The sequence below is a fragment of the Lissotriton vulgaris genome, chromosome 5 (assembly GCF_964263255.1).
Source record: "Lissotriton vulgaris chromosome 5, aLisVul1.2, whole genome shotgun sequence".
Lineage (NCBI taxonomy): Eukaryota > Metazoa > Chordata > Amphibia > Caudata > Salamandridae > Lissotriton > Lissotriton vulgaris.
The window spans coordinates 688,049,986-688,067,518 of NC_141693.1; positions in this window are offsets into that span (position 1 = coordinate 688,049,986).

The following is a 17,533-nucleotide window of genomic DNA, read 5'->3' on the forward strand; positions in this document are numbered from 1 at the left end:
TGTATGTTTGCACCTGTCCTACTAACAGGAGAGGTGGTTGCAATACATACTCATAGCTTGGATGCTTCCCGCTGTACCTCAGCTTGAAAACAACTCCCACTAACCAACTGTGCTCAACAGAGCCAGGAAGCAGAATGAGGCACTGGATGTGTGCTTGCTCCTGACTCCTGCAGTGCTGTGGTCTCCAACGGCCAAACCCACCAGACCAAAGTAGGCGTGAACACTAAGGACCAGATTTGTAAAGTCCTTGCATTGTCATTCCATCATGTACGACAGCACAAGGCAACACATGGGCTTCAGTGTGATTTACTAAGCCACCTGGTGTGGTTCTGCATGGCTTAGTAACACAAGGTAGGGCAAGGCATTGCCTTTTGTTACTCTGCGCTGGGAAGGCGTTCCATGGGTGGAGAATGGGTGTTCGCACACATCCACCCATAGATTTCGATACATTCCTAGATTTACTAAGAATAGTAAATTTGGTAATGCGTCAAAATGGTACACCTTCCCAAAAGAGGAGTAATGAGGGGAAACATGTTTACTTCTTCTTGTTGTTTCCCCTTTCTATGTGTGCGGCATTCTGAACACGCATTGACATAGCCATTAGGTCTCGCATTTGGGACCTTATAAGTGTTTAGCCATGCAACAGTTGGTGTTATTTCACCAAGGATATTCTGCTGCATAACTAAATACTTATAGGGGCCAAAAAGCGAGACCTATTGGCTATGCCAATGCTTGTTTGTTTTCTTGTTGCTGTTTTGTTTAAGTTGTCAGATCTACAATAGCTGGACATGGTTTTTATTAACAGTTCCTTGCATCAAATGAACTTGTTTTCATTGCTCTGAATGTTGTTTCCATTCTGGTTGTAGGAAGCATTCATTCCCGGGGGTGTTGGTGCTGCCTAGCTGTGTGCATGCGCCAAACTTTGCAAATGAGAAAAAGCCTGGTGCAGGCGCAATTTACAAGTGTGGAGTGAGTGAGCCCCAGGTAGCATGACTCACTCACATAGGAGTTCATGCACTGCATCTGTATACTCAGCATGGTTTAAGGAAACTCAACCACTCCCTCCCTGGCATCGAACAGATATTTACCAAGAAACTCTGAGAAGAGCCTGCCTGCTGCACTGATGGCTGGTGGTGTGTGTGCCTGGTGAAAGCGTGCACTGATGGCTGGTAGTGTGTGTGCCTGGTGAAAGCGTGCACTGACACCTGGCTGGTGGTGTGTGTGCCTGGTGGAAGCATGCGCTGACCGCTGGTGGTGTGTGTGCCTGGTGGAAGCGTGCACTGATGGCTAGTGGTGTGTGTGCCTGGTGAAAGCGTGCACCGAAGGCTAGTGGTATGTGTGTGCCTGGTGAAAGCATGCACTGACGGCAGGTGGTGTGTGTGCCTGGTGGAAGAGTGCACTGATGGCTGGTGGTGTGTGTGCCTGATGGAAGCTTGCACTGACGGCTGGTTGTGTGTGTGCCTGGTGAAATCGTGCACTTACGACTGATGGTGTGTGTGCCTGATGGAAGCAGGAGCATTCACTGTAATAGAAGACACAAATGAAACTGATCAAGTGGAGGGGGAGAAGGGAGGGGGAGTGCGAGCAGAGGAGCATGATCCACAGCTAGAAGACACAAATGAAGCTGACCAGGAGGGAGGGGGAAAAGGGAGTGGTAGTGCAAGCAGAGGAGCCTTATTACAGCAATAAAAACACAGATGGCAGCTGTGCATGTGCACAAGCTCGTGAACGCAAGCTGTAGGCCAGAAAAAGCCTCTGGTGGCACTTTTAAAAGTCACTTACTAAATATCTCGTAGAGACATCGCATGTACTATCTCAGGCGAGACCTAAAAAGGAAAATGCCTCTGAAGATTGTTTTTGTACAGGATGGACTTCCTGCAGGAAAAACTATCTTGCCTATAACGCAGGCTCCCTTGCACCATGGCGCAAGGGTGCCTCTGTTGGCGGTAGGCTGCACTATGTGTGCCAGTGCTGCAAGAGAGCAGGAATGTGCCATTTATTAGTCAAGATGGTGCATTCCTGCTCTCTCCATTTGAGGCGTCTCTGGAGTTCAGTACCAGGGCATAATAATAACATTACACGCTACCCACACATTCGAGAGCACAAAAGTAACCTTGATGCTGATCTACATTATTCTGCTTAAGAGTATCTATTCCAAGAAATTGAAATCTGATTATTAATGTGTATATTTTGCTGAAGAGTGAGAGAGATGAATAATAAAATCATGCTAGACAGGAGGGTTACGACTATGTGCAGAATAAAGCACCCTCTTATGTACGTAATAAGGATTTTGCATATCATACTAGAGTTTTATGAGCTTATGAAGGAACTTGGCCTATGGCCTCGTTCCTCTGTATGGTCAATGAACTCAGTGATTTGCAAAATCTTTAGGGTATATGGTAGAGGTTATTACTTTATCCCATATATCATGTGGTGATGTGGCATGTGACTGGTCATGTGGTATTTTAATTTTGTTTGCCCACAACTATTAATATTTTTCACTCTCTTTATGAACTCCCCATATAGGGGACATTGATTATCAAGAATAGATTCAAGACATTGTCAGGGTAAATAAAGCAATCAAAGTCCGAAAGGGCCAAACAGAAATAGCAAGTGACGCGATCACTGCGAAATGGAAAAGTGACTTTATGTCAACATGCAAGATGGATAAGAGGAAAACAACAAAAGAGGTGAGACACAAATTTCGAAGCCTGATAAAGTACAAAGGGACATGAAATATTTTTCTGTGTTAATTCAGAGGAAAGACCAGATAGCACGACAAAACAAGAGTGAAAATTAAAAAAAAAAAACTGAGGAGAGAAAGGAGTGCTGCATTGGACTGGACAAGATCCAGATCAGAGGTAGGTAGGGATTTGCAAAATTTACTAAAATTCTTTTTGGGTAATAATATGAAGTTTTGGAGATTTTTTTTTTAAATTATGTGAAATGCAAGTCAGAATTAAGCTCTATATTTTAGCTCAAAATTTGTACTCAACTTCATTTTGGGAATTTTGGCATACAAACACTTTTTGGGCCAAAAGACCCCACAAAAAACACAACTGCTCAAGTTCTTATGATCGAGAACAAGGACAAGGGGACCCTACTCACCAAGGAACCAGGGTAGGTAAATTATTACGAGAAACAGTGGTTCCTGTGGAACAATAGAACTGTATATTGATAATAAGATGCGCAATCGCAATGAAAGGGTTGGGACGATGTCAGAGGATGATACAACCATATACACTTATGGTTCAGTATGGTACAATAGTAATTTATAGCAGCTTGGTGTCCCCAGTGAGAAACAGGAACCTAAAATATTACTGACATATTTGTGACAGTGTATTACAAGGTTTCCAAAGTATTTACAAAAGTCGACCATTATCAAATCTATACATAATTTACAGCAGCTATATACAGTGATACGCGCTGTTAATGGTTTGCTTTCTTTTGTCTACAACGTTTCGACCCCTTGTGCAGTCTAAGGTCTCATCAGGACTATGGGATGTAGGGACACCTAAAAAAAGGGAATGAAAGGTAAGGATATGGCCCATATACCGGCACAAATGTGACAGACAAGTAACGTAAAGCCATAGATTTTGAAGTACCTGATTTGTAGACTGCATAGTCACGTGAGGTGTACCTGCCAACAGTGGGTGATAGGCAAAAGAAAAGAGATACTCACAGAGGACCCAGCCGGGTACTAGTTGTGTGAGAGGGAAAAGAGAGAGAAAATGAGAATATCAGAATTGGGATCAACGGAAAATGGAGATAAGGATGAATAATGGCTGCCTGTATTTATATTTTATGAGGTGAACTTACCCCAAGTGAGTGTGAAGGATGGCAGTCTGAGAGTAGCACAGCTCTGTTAATGATGTGATGACACACAGAAACGTGTATTGTAGAGATAAAGAGGAACTCTGTAGAAAACAGGAGGTAATTAGTGCCTGCGCAATGGGGGGGGGGGCAATTTTATATCATCTCTCACCCATTTGGTCAAAAACACGGATTCTTACCTAATTTGGTGTTGATTACATGTGTAGTGTTGCGTGCCTGCAGCAAACATTGTTAATCTGTCTGCATGTTTCTTTTCTTGAAATGAATCCTGTAAGTAGCAGGAGTCATATGATTAATTAAAGCATCATGGAGGGTGAAGTTGCACAGGTAGTCCAAGAGTGCGCTGCTTCGCACTGTTAAAGTCTTACCTTTTAAAACAAGCATTGGCATATCCAATAGGTCTCGCCTTTGGGGCCTTATGTGTCTAGCCAGAACATTTGGCTATGTTGTAGAGCATTGTAGCTGCTGTGCAATATGTTGAAAAGTTGTAATAAAAAGTGTGAAGCATTTTTGTTACCTTTATACAAACGAAGACAACATTATATACAACTGAAAAACCTGATTAAAAAAAGATTTTAACATAAAGTGTCTTCTACTGTTTTTGTACTTGCACTGCTGGCAACTTCTTCCTGCAGTGAGTAGTATAGTGTGGAGTGTATGTTGTATTCAGTAGAGTACAATTATGTGGCACTGAGTGGTATTATTTGGAGTGTATGTTGCATTGAGTGCAGTGTAATTATGTAGCATATAATTATGTGGCACTGAGTGGTATTGTGTGGAGTGTATATGGTGCATTCAGTAGAGTGTAAATATGTGGCGTGTAATTATATGGCACTGAATAGTATTTTTTTTAGTGTATGTTACAGTGAGTGCAGTGTAATTATGTAGCATATAATTATGTGGCACTGAGTGGTATTGTGTGGAGTGTATGTTGCATTCAGTAGAGTTTAATTATGTGGTGTGAATTTATGTGGCACTGAGTGGTACTTGGAGTGTGCCTCGGATCCATCTATCACAATCAAGAGCTGTGATAAGGGTGGAGGAATAGCAGTACTTGACTCCAAAATTTATGAGAGCAATATGCTTACAATGCTAGAAGATCAAACCTTTTACCAGCCTGAAAGGCATAACCCCATTAACAAAATAACTAAAGACATTCGTCAAATAACTACCAGAGCCCTAGAAAATGGTGAAATCAATGCCCAAGAGTTTGATTATCTAAACACCAATGCGGGCAAGACTGCCTGCATATATGGACAACCAAAGATTCACAAAGACGAAAAAAATCCCCCTTACAGACCTATCGTCTCTACAATAGGCACACCCACAGAGGCACTATCTAAATATGTGGATAGCTTTTTGTGTCCCTACATACCGAATGTTCCATCCTACATTAAAGATACCAGTGCGATGATTAATAAAGTGGAAAGCATAAGGTTCAACCCATTACGAGATCTCCTCGTCACTCTTGATATAGAGTCTCTCTATAGTAATATTCCCATTAGAGAGGCTCTCACAGCAGTAGAATGGTTCATTAACCTCTACTCTGTCTCTTGCCCTAAAACCTTTTTGCTGCAATGTCTTCGCATAGTCCTTACTGAGAACATATTTGAATTTGGACAGAAACTCTTTAGACAAACAAAAGGAGTCAGCATGGGGGCCTCAGTGGCACCGTCTGTAGCTAATATCTACATGGCTGAATTCGAGGCTCGCCATATTCATAATGAAGTAGCGCCCTACTTCGAGTCCGTCTCCCATTGGTCCAGATATATAGACGACATCTTCTTTGTCTGGACCGATGGGAGAGAGACTTTGGATGATTTCCTGGCATGGCTAAATACATGTGACCCCAATCTTAAATTTACTTCCCACATTAGTTCGGAGAAGTTAGAATTTTTAGATATCTGGATTCTCCATGAAGAAGGAAAACTGAAAGTAGATCTTTTTATAAAACCGACAGCCAGGAATACTCTCCTACACTTTCGAAGCTTCCATCCAAGGAATCAAAGACAAAGCATCCCGTTCTCTCAATTTCTGAGAGTAAGGAGAAATTGTACTAGCCTCGCAGATTTTGATAGACAGGCAGCAGGGATGAGACAAAAATTCTTAGACCGCGGCTACCCTCACAGACTAGTGCGAGACTCGTATAAAAGAGCACGGTACTATGACAGAGACTGTCTGCTGAGAACTAAATCTAACACAGAAGCGAACAAATTAGTCTGCATCACACGTCATTCAACAGTCAACGCGAACGTTAAACAGGTCATCAATTCCTCATGGCACATCTTGAACAGCAATGGAGCTATCAAACTTGAAAAACCTCTTTTTGCCCATAGGCGTAACAAAAATATTAGAGATCATATTGTTCACTCCAGAATTAAAAGACCTGTAGACTCTCATCATATGGTGCAGAAATCTCTTACTGGAGACAACCCTGTTAAAGGTACCTTTCCTTGTTCAAGTTGCAAATCCTGTGTAAATATATACACAGGAGTTACCTTTACACATAATGGGTATACAGCCAATGCTAAAGAGATGTACAATTGCAGAACCTCTAATGTCATATATCTCTTGAAATACCCATGCTCTCAAGGATATGTAGGTGAAACGTCTCGTGCAATACAGACAAGATTGACAGAACATCGTTCTGCAGTCAAAACCAAAAAAATGAATGCACCTATTGTGAAACATTTCTTAGATCATGGCCATGGTCCGAATGATTTTACTTGGCGCATATTAGAAAAAATTAACACTGCTGATGACAAAGGAGGTGAGGCTATACGCAAAAAACGCGAAGTCTTCTGGATTTTTTCTCTCAACACATTTCGCGAGGGATTGAATAGTGAAATCCCGTGGGAGAACGCAATTTTTTAAATATAATTCTATAGGAGAACAAGGGATTACCTCCTCCTGCACTCCGTTCAAATTACTTAGGAAGATAGCTTTCGTTTACTGTATCGAGAAATTTCTCATTTTTTTTTTTCCATTCATTTTAGATTACCTCCTCCTGTACTCCGTTCAAATTACTTAGGAAGATAGCTTTCGTTTACTGTATCGAGAAATTTCTCATTTGTTTTCCACTCATTTAAGGTTATTCCTTTTTTAAATATAGAGTAGCGATTATATCGTAATATATAGTAGTTTAGATTGTCAGTATGTCTAAAACAGCAATAGTTCGGATTAGCAGATTTTAGCCTGTCTTCTATTTTTATCAACAATAGTTAAGTTAAGTGTAGAGTTTCTTTTCACAGCCACAGCGTGAACGCAATTGTCCCTTACAAGTAGCTCATAGTCTCTCTTCTCGTTCCATGACCCCATTACGTCAGGAGCAGCCCAATTAACGGCAGCGGTGGTCACTTAAATACGCGCGCACCGCATCCGTTCACTTCATCCCGGGACTACGCCCGAAGCAGACGTTCGCCTCCGCGCTGCTTCTTCTTCAGAATCGAAAGGTATGTTATTAGGAAATAGGGATTAGTACGCGTTAGCAACAGACATCATCTAGTTATAACTTAGGTATTCATTTTGCCCTGCAGGAATAATTAAAGCTGCATTATTTTCATCTACAAGCTCGAACTTCTTCTTTCCATATTGAAGAGAAGTTAGAAGAATACAGGCTATCTACAACGGTATGTTCAGAGTTCTTGCTAGCTCATCTGTTAGACTAGACTCCGTCCTAGACATATCCTTGTCCTAGACTATAACAAGCATTTTTTTGTCTTTAAAGGAATCAGACGTGTATGTACGTATACATAGCAAGTAATTATCAGCTTTTGACCCCCTATTAGTGACGGTCACCTATTGTTAACAAGCCCGGTAAGCATTTAATAGGGCATATAATTCCTGTTGTTTGTAGCTACCTTAATAGATTCTCCGTACTGATATTTCCGTTATTTATTGTTTCAGTCATCAGGTATCGCTGGCATCTAAGGCTTCGAGACCTAATTAACATATATTTATAGTGTGGAGGCGACATTTTTTAAAGCTCTCAATTGGGTAAGAAGAGCAATTAAGTATAATTTTCCTTAGCATAGTCCTTATAACTATAAGACTCAGCCTATATCAAAGCATATCATAAGAGGTATATCTCTCATTATTATTTAGGCAAAGTTTTATCCAAGAAAAACAGACTGAAATATCCATTAGAAACAGATCATAAGAACTGACAAGTCTACAAAATAGGTTAGTTGCCCTCTTTATATCTCAATTACCCATCTACAGATAGTATTGCATGCAGTATATTCACATATATCTGTATTATTAATTGTGTTTTTTATTTGTAGTCATCAACATTACAGAATTAGTTTGGAAACACATGTGTTCCGGTTCAGAATAGTAGATGAAACCTCTCTAACATCATAATCATCACTTATTTTTGAAGTCCCTTTTTACCTGTGGTAAGTGTAAAATAGATGTATGTACGTAACAACACCTATGAGCGATATTCCCACCGTAATCATAAGAAGATTATCTATATATACATATAGATATTCATAAATAGGAAAACCGTTCTTTGTGTCAGATACTCTAGTAAGAATAAAAATTTCCAGGTGATAGAACTTATTAAGACTCTAAGAATAATTAGTAGAAAATACAAAAGTTTTTTAATTTAGAATAAAGACTTATGAGATTTAGTTTTTCCTTTCTATTCTCCATTCAATCCTTTATCTGCTCTTCTCTGAATTATATTCTTAACTCTAATATTTAGGATTATTGTTAGCTTTTAGTGTTCGCTTGTCAATTACTGCTATACAATGCTGACTGTATTTAGGATCATAAAATATCATAATGTAATCAGACTTGTTCCTAGTTTATCTATCAGAAATTTCATTATATCTGTCATCCTATGCATTATGTTCTAAAAATCATATAGGATCGATTGTGGATGCTAGTGATGAATACTCTTCTTATTTGACACGTAGGCCAATAAAAAATTATTATTTTTGTTATAGATTAGTCATTGTCAGACATGATTTATTGTATAACAATGATGACTATACCATGAAGAACAAAACAATGTGAATAATAATCCACAAGTCATCACATCAAGAGACTGTGGCTACTAACTATACAAAACAGTAGCAGGCTATAAAAGAGGTCATGATATATGATTTTATGTTTTTCAATGTTTCTTAGTTATCAACTGTATTTAGGAGAGATTTAGGACCTGAGACCTTTGAACAGTGTTTCCGTTAATTTTTTATTAATGTAATAATTCAGAATGACTTAATTAATACTATACATCATTTCATTTTCAGATAGTTGTAATATTGTCTTGAGAAAGGTGCTGGCCACCGAAACGCGTCGACAAACAACTCATTCTTCTATGTTCAAGAATTTTTATGTTATGATTAATGTAAATTCAACTTTTTATGAAATGTATTTTTTAGTGATTGTTTATGTGACTGTAATAAACTTATGTTTTTAATTGGAAGCTGTTCATTCTCAGTGTTGGTCCTTTCGTATTGTGTGCTCAAATTCATTATTACTGCCTAGGTAGTTTTCTCCATTGACTTGGAGTGTATGTTGCATTGAGTGCAGTGTAATTATGTAGCATATAAGTATGTGGCACTGTGTGGTATTATGTGGAGTGTATTTATGTTGCATTAAGTAGAGTGTAAGTATGATTCATGTAAGTATATGGTACTGAGTGGTATTATGTGGAGTGTATCTATGTTGCATTGAGTAGAGTGTAATTATGTGGCATGAAATTATGTTGCACTGAGTGGTATTATGGGGAGTGTATGTTGTATTCAGTAGAGCGTAATTATGTGGCACTGAGTGGTATTATTTGGAGTGTATGTTGCATTGAGTGCAATGTAATTATGTGGCATATACTTATGTGACACTGTGCGGTATTATGTAGAGTGTATTCATGTTGCATTGAGTAGAGTGTAATTATGTGGTGGGTAATTATGTGGCACTGAGTGGTATTATAGGGAGTGTATGTTGTATTTAGTAGAGTAATTATGTAGCGTGTAATTATGTGGCACTGAGTGGCATTATTTGGAGTGTATGTTGCATTGAGTGCAGTGTAATTGTGTAGCATGTAATTAAGTGGCACTGAGTGGTATTGTGTGGAGTGTATGGTGCATTCGGTATAGTGTAACAATGTGGCATGTAATTATGTGGCATTGAGTGGTATTATTGGAAGTGTATATTGCATTGAGTGCAGTGTAATTATGTAGCATATAATTATGTGACTCGCTCCTCCTCACGGATAGAGTGGTCGCTCCCTGTGCCCCTGACCTCAAGCTGGTATCGTAGCGCTGCTCTGCCAATATCTCTGTGATTCTTGAACTGCTTTCAGCTGCTGTGTGCCTCGTGTAGCGCTCTGCCTTATTAGCGCTATATTGATTCGATTTGGCTGATTTTAACTTTAATATCTCTGTGATTCTTGAATTGCTTTGAGCTGCTGTGTGCCTCGTGCAGCGCTTTGCCTTATTAGTGCTATAGTAACTCATTTTGGCTCATTTTAACTTTGTTTGCGCATTTGCCTAGAGCGCTCCGACCTGCTCCTCCCCCCGCCTCCATTTTGTTTGTTTATCATCCTCCTCGTGTGCCCGACCCGCCTCCCAGCTGAGACGCCCTCCCACGAGCTTTATACAGCGCTGCTCCGCTACAAACGCTGTGACTCGCTCCTCCTCACGGATAGAGTGGTCGCTCCCTGTGCCCCTGACCTCAAGCTGGTATCGTAGCGCTGCTCTGCCAATATCTCTGTGATTCTTGAACTGCTTTCAGCTGCTGTGTGCCTCGTGTAGCGCTCTGCCTTATTAGCGCTATATTGATTCGATTTGGCTGATTTTAACTTTAATATCTCTGTGATTCTTGAATTGCTTTGAGCTGCTGTGTGCCTCGTGCAGCGCTTTGCCTTATTAGCGCTATAGTAACTCATTTTGGCTCATTTTAACTTTGTTTGCGCATTTGCCTAGAGCGCTCCGACCTGCTCCTCCCCCGCCTCCATTTTGTTTGTTTATCATCCTCCTCGTGTGCCCGACCCGCCTCCCAGCTGAGACGCCCTCCCACGAGCTTTATACAGCGCTGCTCCGCTACAAACGCTGTGACTCGCTCCTCCTCACGGATAGAGTGGTCGCTCCCTGTGCCCCTGACCTCAAGCTGGTATCGTAGCGCTGCTCTGCCAATATCTCTGTGATTCTTGAACTGCTTTCAGCTGCTGTGTGCCTCGTGTAGCGCTCTGCCTTATTAGCGCTATATTGATTCAATTTGGCTGATTTTAACTTTAATATCTCTGTGATTCTTGAATTGCTTTGAGCTGCTGTGTGCCTCGTGCAGCGCTTTGCCTTATTAGCGCTATAGTAACTCATTTTGGCTCATTTTAACTTTGTTTGCGCATTTGCCTAGAGCGCTCCGACCTGCTCCTCCCCCCGCCTCCATTTTGTTTGTTTATCATCCTCCTCGTGTGCCCGACCCGCCTCCCAGCTGAGACGCCCTCGCCCCTCCCCCTCCACTTCCCTTATATGACAGGAGTTCCCGCGCGCAGCGTTCACGCGCAGCGACCGCGCCCAATCCGCGCCGAAGGTGCGCCAAAGGTAAGCCCGTCTACGCCCGTCCGTGCCTGGACCGCGCCCAGCGCCAGTCCCCCTGCCCCTCGCGCTGCCCAGCCCCCCCGCGTTACCTACGATGCCGCCTCCCTCCTAGCCCTTAACCCTGGTCGCGCCCCCAACTGCGTCCTAGCCGCCCCTGGACGCACCCATGGACCGTTCTCCTGCTTCTCCTGCAAATTTAGCAGCACCGACAACATCTCCGCTACGACCACACCACAGATTCCCGACCCCAACCACCTACAATGCATCCTTCTCAACACCCGCTCGGTCCACAGGCACGCCATTGACCTTTGGAACCTACTAGACACCATCTCTCCTGACGTCGCCTTCCTAACGGAAACATGGATGAATGCTTCCTCCGCCCCAGACATCACCATTGCCATCCCTGAAGACTATAAGATCACACGCAAGGACCGCACCGACCACACAGGAGGAGGCATCGCTATCGTCCATAAGAAATCCATCCGCATCTCAACCAGCTCTGACGCCAACCTCGCTAACTCCGAACACCTTCACTTCCAGATCCACATCGACCCCAAGACCACACTCAGAGGCACCCTCCTTTACAGGCCACCAGGACCCCGCGCAAAATTCAGTGAAGACATCACGGACTTCATCACTCCTCACGCGCTCCCCTCCAAAGACTACATCCTTCTGGGAGACCTCAACTTCCACCTTGAAAAGATCAACGACCGCAACACCGCCACCATCTTAGACAACCTCGCCAACCTCGGACTTAAACAACTGGTCACTTCCCCCACCCACATCGCAGGTCACACACTCGACCCCATCTTCACCTCCAGCAACCATGTCTCCTTCAGCCACACTACGGATCTCCTCTGGACTGACCACAGCTGCGTTCACTTCACCTACAACAAGCCGAAACCCATCATCCACCTCCAACCAACTCTACAAAGAAACTGGAACAAAATCACCACGGAGCAGATCTCCACATCGCTCCTTCTAAACACCCCAGCCCTTTCTTCTAACGCCAACGAAGCCGCCTCCAACCTCACCCTTTGGCTATCCAACACCGCCGACACCTTAGCACCACTGAAAAAACGTCAACACAAACTTGGCAACAAGAAGGCCTCATGGTTCAATGATGATCTCAAAAAGTCCAAGAAACTCTGCCGCTCCCTTGAAAAGGCCTGGAAAAAAGACCCATCCACCAGCAACAAGGACGCCTTCAAAAGCGCCACCCGTACTCACCACCAACTGATCCGAAAAGCCAAGAAAACAGCATTCAAGGATCGACTTGACAACAACGCCCACAACAGCAAGGAACTTTTCAACATCGTCAAGGAATTCTCAAATCCCTCAGCCAGCTCCAACGACATCACCCCCACTCAAACCCTCTGCGACTCCCTAGCCTCTTTCTTCCACAACAAGATTGCTGACATCCACAACAGCTTTGACAACCAACCCGGAGGCCAACCCACCCTACCATCTGCTGACCATCTTCCCCCCGTAAACACCCTTAACGCCTGGAACCCAATCTCCATTGAGGACACCATCCGCCTGATGAATTCCATCCACTCTGGATCCCCCACAGACCCATGCCCTCACCACATCTTCAACAAAGCAGACTCCGTCATCGCTCCGCACCTCCGAGACGTCATCAACTGCTCCCTCAACTCCGCTACCTTCCCAGAAGACTGGAAACACGCTGAACTCACCGCCCTTCTGAAAAAACCAACAGCGGACCCCACCGAACTCAAAAACTACCGCCCCATCTCGCTTCTCCCATTCCCGGCCAAAGTCATCGAAAAAAGCCATCAACAACCAGCTCGCCGCCTTCCTCGAAGCCAACAAATCACTCGACCCCTCACAATCTGGCTTCCGAGCCAAACACAGCACTGAGACCGCCCTCATCGCAGCAACAGACGACATTCGAACTCTACTGGACAAGGGAGACACAGTCGCCCTCATCCTCCTCGACCTCTCTGCAGCCTTCGACACAGTCTGCCACAGCACCCTTTTACAACGCCTCAGAAACATCGGAATCCAAGCAAACGCACTGGAATGGATCACCTCGTTCCTCACCGGAAGAACCCAGAGAGTCCGCTTCCCACCATTCAAGTCCGAGGCCTCTGAAATCATCTGCGGCGTACCCCAAGGATCCTCACTCAGTCCCACCCTCTTCAACGTATACATGAGCCCCCTCGCGGCCATCGCCCGCCAACACAATCTCAACATCATCTCGTACGCGGATGACACTCAACTGATCCTTTCTCTCACCAAGGACCCCAGCACCGCCAAAACTAACCTACACGAAGGAATGAAAGAAGTCGCTGAATGGATGAAACAAAGCCGTCTGAAACTGAACTCAGACAAAACAGAAGTCCTCATCTTAGGTACATCCCCCTCTGCATGGGACGACTCCTGGTGGCCGCAAGCCCTCGGAAAAGCACCCATCCCGACAGACCACGCACGGAACCTTGGCGTCATCCTTGACTCTTCACTCTCAATGAACAGACAAGTCAACGCCGTATCCTCTTCCTGCTTTAACATTCTTCGCATGCTCAGAAAAACATTTCGCTGGATCCCCTCCGAAACAAGGAAAACAGTTACCCACGCTCTAGTCACGAGCCGACTGGACTACGGAAACACCCTCTACGCAGGTACCACCGCTAAACTCCAGAAAAAACTACAACGAATCCAAAACGCCTCAGCCAGGCTCATATTAGACATCCCACGCAACGAACACATCTCTGGTCACCTTAAAGACCTCCACTGGCTACCCGTCAATAAGAGGATCACTTTCCGACTGCTTACCCACGCACACAAATCACTCTACGACATCGGACCAGATTGCCTCAACTCTCGACTGTCCTTCTACACCCCCCCCCCCCGCCAACTTCGCTCTTCCAGCCAAGCCCTCGCCACTGTACCTCGCATCAACAAGACCACCATGGGAGGCAGATCCTTTTCATACCTGGCTGCCAAAACATGGAACTCACTCCCCGCTTACCTTCGCCTCACCCAGAATCACCTAGCGTTCAGAAAGCAACTTAAAACGTGGATATTTGACAAATAATCCTCCTCCCCTTCCTCAGCGCCTTGAAACCCTCTGGGTATGTAGTGCGCTATACAAATTCATTGACTTGACTTGACTTGACTATGTGGCACTGAGTGTTATTACGTGGAGTGTGAGTCATATTCAGTAGAGTGTAATTATGTGGTGTGCAATTATGAGGCACTGAGTGGTATTTGCAGTGTATGTTGCATTGAATGCAGTGCAATTATGTATCATCTAATTATGTTGCACTGATTGGTATTGTGTGGAGTGTATTTATGTTGCATTTAGTAGAGTGTAAGTATGAGGCCTGTAATTATGTGGCACTAAGTGGTAGCATGTTGAGTGTATTTATGTTGCATTAAGTAGAGTGTAATTATGTGGCATGTAATTATGCTGCACTGAGTGGAATTATGGGTAGTGTATGTTGTATTCAGTAGAGTAATTATGTGGTGTGTAAATATGTGGCACTGAGTGGTATTATTTGGAGTGTATGTTGCATTGAATGCAGTGTAATTATGTAGCATAAAATTATGTGACACTGAGTGGTATTATGTGGGGTGTATGTTGCATTCAGTAGAGTGTAATTATGTGGCATGTAATGTGGCACTGACTGCCACGGCCGGCAGTGGGAGTACCTGAAGGGCGCTGACGTGGGGAGGGGTAGGGGCAGGGTGGGAGGTAGTAATGTATGGATTATGGAGTTTTACAGGTAAGTAAACATTTAAATAAATAAAACGAATTTCATTGCGTGCACTGCATCGCATTTGGGGATACAGTGCACTCAACAAAATTTGTGTTTTTATTTAAATGTTGATTTACTTGGGAAGCTCCGTAATCCATACATTACTACCCCCCACCCTGCCCCTCCCCCTCCCCACGTCACCGCCCTGCAGGTACTCCCACTGCCGGCCGCGTCTGGGCACTGAGTGGTATTATTTGGAGTGTGTGTTGCCTTGAGTGCAGTGTAATTATGTAGCATATAAGTATGTGGACATGAGTGGTATTGTGTGGAGTGTATTTATGTTGCATTGAGTAGAGTGTAAGTATGAGGCATGTTATTATATGGCACTGAGTGGTATTATATGGACTGAATTTATGTTGTATTCAGTAGAGTGTAATTACGTGGCGTGTCATTATGTGGCACTGAGTGGTATTATTTGGAGTTTATGTTGCATTGAGTACAGTTTAATTATGTAGCAAATAACTATGTGGTACAGAGTGGTATTGTGTGGAGTGTATGATGCATTCAGTAGAGTGTAATTATGTGGCGTGTAATTATGTGGCACTGAGTGGTATTTGGAGTTTATGTTGCATTGAGTGCAATGTAATTATGTAGCATATAATTATGTGGCACTGTGTGGTATTATGTGGAGTGTATTTGTGTTGCATTGAGTAGAGTGTAAGCATGTGGCATGTAATTATTTCGCACTGAGTGGTATTATGTGGAGTGTTTTTATGTTGCAATGAGTAGAGTGTAATTATGTGGCATGTAATTTTTGGCACTGAGTGGTATTATGGGGAGTGTATGTTGTATTCAGTTGAGTGTAATTATATAGCATATAATTATGTGGCACTGAGTGGTATTATTTGGAGTGTATGTTTTATTGAGTGCGGTCTAATTATGTAGCATTTTCTCAGAAGATGTAACCGTGAACATTCATACAGTAGTGAAAGTATGTGTCTTCCCGCTACTATAATTCATGATTTCCAAATCAATGACTCTCTGTGAACTGTACATTGATGTGTTTTAGCCTAAATAGGTCTTGGTAACTTCATACAGCAAGACATGCAAACAGCCATCAGCCCCTTCAAGGATTCCAAAACACAGTTAACATCTTCATCCTTATAATGTTACTACATCATTACAATCCTCTGGAGTTTTCACTGATCTAGAGGTGTCATGTATTGGTACACTGTTCACCAAATCATTAATTGTGGAGTCTCATCAAACTTTAAACTTTTCAACAGCACCGGGCCACCACAATGAGAGAATGTCTTGTATATGGACATAACTCCAAAACTGAGAAGAGAGACACACAGCCGATAGAAGCTTCTCCAGAAGGCGCACTTCCAGTGGTATCCATTAGCAATGAAATAGCTTACAATGAAAAAAATAGTCTACAGCACATTGTTTGCCGGAGGATGCATACGATGCATATTTAGACAGTGATAGAAGAAGGTTCTTTTTTATTGAAACAGCACAAGAAGACATTTGGATTTATTTCAGAGAAAATGTACAGGACTATGAGGTTGTCTCAAAGAAAGTTACCGACGGTGGATGAGAGTGATCTTTTTTCCTGATGCTAATCTGGAAATAGAGTGTTTGTCTGAAGGACGCGGCAGCTTAACACAAAGCAAGCCTTTTAGCATCTGTCTCCAGGCTACAAACAACAAGCACGGCCGCGAAAGAATGTCAGGCAAGCATCTGGCATCCTGCCATGCTGCTACTCGCTCCCGAGCACCCTAGGCCAGGGACAGAGAAGGCGGGACATGCACCCGCCTTGGACCAATTGCATGCTGTCTTTCTTTGAAAGACGTATGCACAGGCCATTTGCGGGTTAATAAAAAAAAGGAAACGCACAAGCGTGTGTTCAGAGTTCAAAGGCCGGTACTAAATGCCTCGCAGGGCAGCGCATGCGTGCTGGCTCAGGCGAGAGCTACAAATTTAGGAGTTTCAACAGAGTTTGCCGATCCACAGTCCAGTCAGCATGACAAAGTGTGTCTGTTTGCTTCAAGGCCGAATGACAGTGAGCCTTTGCTCGTTGGGCCCTTACGTACCAGGATATTCCCGCCGGAACCGGATTAACCTGTTGGCATCACTAATGATTTAAGCACCACGGTGTCATCCGGTTTACGGTCAAAGAGTAAAAAATGAAGAAAGACCGTAGGATCACGGTAAACTAAGCAGTGAAAAAAGAACAGTAAGAATTAGAAATAGAGGAGTGAACCATTACTTTTGCAATGAGGCAGCTTCCGCATAAGGTGGGGGTACTTTTGAGTGTCCTTTATTGAGGCAAAATTATAAGAGCCCCAGCATAACAGAGTGGTTAAGACCACATGTGTCATGAAACCGTGTGAGTGAGTGGTGTGTGATTTCATACCAAAAATGCGC